The 4775-nt window shown below is 38.8% G+C and overlaps 1 long non-coding RNA gene across 1 annotated transcript; it reads left to right on the top strand.

Moving 5' to 3' along the window:
- Window positions 1-756: 756 nt before the first annotated feature.
- Window positions 757-3753, top strand: LOC125529177. Its single transcript, XR_007292577.1, has 3 exons — window positions 757-1228; window positions 1636-1766; window positions 3349-3753. It is a non-coding gene; the product is annotated as an uncharacterized LOC125529177 (long non-coding RNA).
- The last annotated feature ends 1022 nt before the right edge of the window (window positions 3754-4775 follow it).

Raw genomic sequence — 4775 nt, 5'->3', positions numbered from 1 at the left:
TATCTCCTTCTGAATGTTCATAATGTGTAAAATGATTCAATTTTTGTATGATTTTGCTTCAGAAGTTGATTCTGCAAAATCTTGAGAACATTGACTATATGCTCCAACACTGCAGGCCAACTCTTGATGGATTTCCAATGTGTTGCTGGCCTCCCAATTTTTTCCGTCGTGCAGTCGCTCCCCGTCTCCCTGTGTCGTCCCAAGATGGTCCGGCTGGGCGCTGTCCTGACGGCCGAGTGTGTGCTATCCACGGAACACATCTCCTCCACCCAGGCCCTCCTCCACAACACCGGCGAGGACACTACTTCGTCCGAACCGATTATCACAACGACGCACAGGTACACACACATGCGCTCCCCTGCCACCCCTGCACTAATTTAAGGCGAAATCCAATTGAGACGTATTGATAGGCACCAATGTATTCTTGGTTGAGTTCCCATGTCTTGAATTACGTTGATCCTTTTGGTAAGATCAAACTGAACAAACTGAACATCACTTGCCCAAACAAGCTGAACGCCATGCTACATTATTGTAAATCATTTACCAGGACTTTGTGTTCTTTATACAAAACAGCCAAGACCTTGATCACTTATTCGTAGAGCACAAGCGAAGACATCTTTCGTTGAATCCACATATATGTTCAGTTTTTTAATTGATTTTGAAATTTCAGGAGCTCTATGGCACATGTAACAGGTCTTGGGCATGATGGTCGAACGCGATGAGAAGGACATACTGGATCCCCATGGACACCAAGGATTCAAGGACATTGGCAGATGTAGAGGAGGCAATGAGGACGGAGATGATTGCGGTGCACAATTTAAATAAACCAGAATATCCTAAAAATTATATTTGGTGTATAGAATTCAGTTTTAGTCTTTGAGTACATTTTCATGATTCACTAACTCCTGTAGTGAGTAAAAATATATAAAACTACATGACTTGTAAATTTTTGTGTCCGTCGTGCGTCCCAACGATTCCACCGGCATCGGCCCTCCCCTACCCTGGTGCGGACTATAGTATTAGCTGTCTCCTTGGAGTCCTGAAGCAGCTCAAGGGCATTGTCCTTGGTGCGCCTCCTCAAGGCTTGATGCTTTCTACAGGAAAAAAATGGTTCTTTTCTTTGAGATGAGGAAAATTACTTCCCTTTCTACAGGAAAAGATGGTTATGTTAGATAAATGTCTTCCCAAGTTAAAGGCACATGGCTCTGAAGTACTAATATTCTCTGAGGTACTGATTCTCTCTGTTACTCATGCACCTAGCTTGGTTGCTTCAGAAAGCATCATGACTATGATAAAAATATGATAGCAATCACGAGTTACAGAAATTCTTCTTGTGAGGTGATTCTGTGCCCATGCTCACATTCTATCTTGGGTTTTGTGACCCATATTATACGATATCTTCTTTGCGTATTCATGATTGTGTGGAGCTTGCAAGACTAATTCATGCTGGCTTCTTAGCTTTTCATTTTTTATATTTGCCACAAGCCTGCTTTGCTATGTTATGGTTGATCTTCTTGCCCATCTCATGCTTTTAGCTCTCCCTTCTCATTATATAGTGAAACTGTAATCTTAAATCATGACCTGAAAAAAATGTGCAGGTTCTACATGTTTACTTGCATGCTATTTTTTTTACAGGGGCACCATAACATGTGAAAATTTTGAAGAGCTTTGTGAAGATTTGTGGGAGCAGCTCCGACTCCAATTAAAGAAGTTCCACGCAGCGGGCATGAAGATTGGTCACATCTATATGTATAGTTGTGCTGCAGGTGATTATACTCTTCATTGAAGCCTTATACTTTGAGGGGCTGTAATAGTAATGCAGGAATGTTGCATTGTTCCTATCTACAATCGACCATCATTACTTACTTTTTTATGTTCTTCTTGCTATTGGCTGGTAGCTTTTAGTAGCAATTTGGATAATTGTGTGCATAATATTCTGTCTGGTTTTGGGGCAAGAAAGGTCGGGGATTCTATTGTGGGTGGATCATGGCCTCCAGAACAATGCACACTATACAGTAGCCTGAGCAAGTTATGGGCGGTGCCTTCATATGGTTGTTAGATTGTTGCTCTTTTTCTATATGGATTAATGCGAAGCACCTCAAATTTCTCTTTTGAGGAATATATGTCTCTTTTTGTTTGATTTGAGTTCTTGCTCTTCCAGTTCAGAACATTTAGGAAGTGATTTTGGAGAAACTTCAAGAGTAGGAATGAGTCGTCGTCGTATTCAACTTTGTAATTAAAATGATTTAGAGTAGGAACCAGAGCTGAGATTGTTACTTTTTATGTAATAAAATGGGTTTTATAAGAAATGATTTTTTTTCACAAATGTGGGGATTTGCCTCTGTAGCTAGAAAATTGCTAGAGCGTACTTGAATTGTTGAAAGCATGGATCATGTCCTATAGTAGCTATCTTTGATTCACATCCAGAGTTCACTTATAATTATAGGATGAAACTTTATATTATTTTGCCATCATATTTCGTTTGTAAAAGTAGCTGCAACAAGTAGCAGTTTGAATTGATGCAAGCAAGTAAGCAACGCTTTGATTGGAAAATTTGTGTGTTAGCATAGGCTGAAGCAAGCACCTCTTCGTTCTGAATCAGTAGTTGGTGCAGCTAGCTGTAGCAAGCCCCAGCTTAACTTAATGCTAGCAATTACTTGAGTCCTTGATCTGCTCTTGGCAATTGGGTAAACAAGCGCTTCTTTGATCTGTATACCTGAATCTTTAGTTTGTGCAGCTAGCTGCTAGCAAGTAATTAAAGCCTTGATCTGCTCTTGCCGACAAAATAATCTTGGAAGAAACATCCAGATCACTCCACTATGGGCCCATCCAGTAGCTTATGCATCCTATAGTTAGCTTTTCAAGATTATCTGTCACTCCGCTATTTACTATATTGTTGTAACTGCTCCACGTTCCATTGAACTCCATGCTGATTGCATCTTTGCAAAATCTGGAATATTGTATGAACAAGGTAATTGTTGGAGTTTTAACTTCAATTTTTGTTGTTGTTACACAAAATGTTGCCTCCATCGACTTTTTGGCGAAAGACCATTAGCCATCGCCTAGACCTACTTTGTTGCAGGTTCTTTTTTTCTTTGTGCAAATTATGATTAAGCTATGTTTGTTTTACAATGATTTACAGCCAGGATTTACAGATGATTAAACTAGCAATTAAAATTGATTTGAGAAAGTATTTAACGCAATTGGTCTCTTGGCATAGGCTCAAGTATAAAAATGATATGTAAAATCTCCATATATTTGTGCAAATTGATTTTGTAACCTACTCTGAAAACTTTATTTTTTTCAAGATTGATGTACTTGGTGCTAACTTCCATTTTCTCTCAACAGGACATGTGCTATTTTGAAAATGGAGCTTCTCTATTGGATGGCAGCTCATGGTGGTAGTTTCAGATATGAAGCTAAGGAAAGCGCACCTCATAATTCATTAGATGTAACCCAATAGGGCCCATTAGATATTGTTGGTTGTAAATGGCATGAGTTTTTAGCTTTCATAAAATCTAGATATGTACTCTTTAACAATAAGCTGTGGAGGAGAGTGGTCTTAAATGTGCTGGTTGAATTTACCAATGTTGGTTCATTTTGGTTTTACTGACCACATTGCATAGTAAGTTTATATATTTGATACAAGTCAAGACATATTTTACAAGAATGATTATAGATCCACCTATGCTGGTGCTAGATCTATCGCTCATGTGAATTGTATAAAATAATATGTCAATTCTGCACTTAGAACACTTCATCTCACCTGTTGAGCTGAAGTGCTGCACTGCTCATCTCGCCTCTAACCGAAGTGATACACTGCTGCTCTATGTTGGTGTGTGGTAGCAGCGAGTATACTTGATCTACCTTCGGCTAGAAAAAAATATGACAATGTAATTTTGATCTAGATCTTGACTTTCCAATGTCAGGACAATTACGCCAGCAGCTTGCTGCTTTTACTCGTGCATCTGCAAATCAAATATAAGAACACAAAAACAGTGTGCAATTTCCCAACCAGATAATGTACGTCTCCAAAAAAATAATTCTATTTTTCAAAAAAATATCCAAAAAATATTCTCCAAATTTACAGAAAATGCCTTTTCAAAATAAATAGAAAAAAATCATGTTCATCTAGGATGTATTCCATGCACCACAACTCTTTCATTAGATGAAAGTGTCGAGCTGAAGTAGGTCAGACAAACTTATTCACGTCCAAATTACATGGCCCAAAATGCGATAGTCAGTGTAACTTTATTTCTGATGATTGCTAAAATTGGGTATAAGAAGTGTTATGTAAAGGTATGCATTGAATATTTTAATTTTTTTGCCCATTGCAACGCACGAGCATTTGTACTAGTGATGAGTAAACTAAGCAGATGGCGGTGCAACAAAATAGAAGAAATGCAAGACAACATATGCAAGATACCCGCAATCAATAAAACATTGCCAAATTAGAACAGGCGCCTTGATGGGTGAACAGGACAGGCCATCTTCCTTTGACTCCTCGAGGTTAGAATAGTCATTAGGATCATATTCTAAACAAGAATCAACAAGTGGGGAGCGTATGAGTCTCATTGCATCCAGAATGGCACTCAATGCCTTGGTGCCAATTTTGTAAGTCATTGCAGTGTTTAGCTTCAAGAGTGGACTGCTGCTAGTGCGACACAAAGCAGCTACACAGATCATAGTGTAGATATAACGGGAAAACCTTAAGCATCAGAGTAAAATCAGCAAAGTGGAACTTGCTGGAATATATGTGCTAGTATTGCCAGTAC

The sequence above is a fragment of the Triticum urartu genome, unplaced genomic scaffold, assembly GCF_003073215.2.
Source record: "Triticum urartu cultivar G1812 unplaced genomic scaffold, Tu2.1 TuUngrouped_contig_5404, whole genome shotgun sequence".
In the NCBI taxonomy this organism is placed as follows: Eukaryota; Viridiplantae; Streptophyta; class Magnoliopsida; order Poales; family Poaceae; genus Triticum; species Triticum urartu.
Note: the sequence above shows the minus strand (reverse complement) of the source record. Positions and strands in the feature narration are given on the sequence as shown.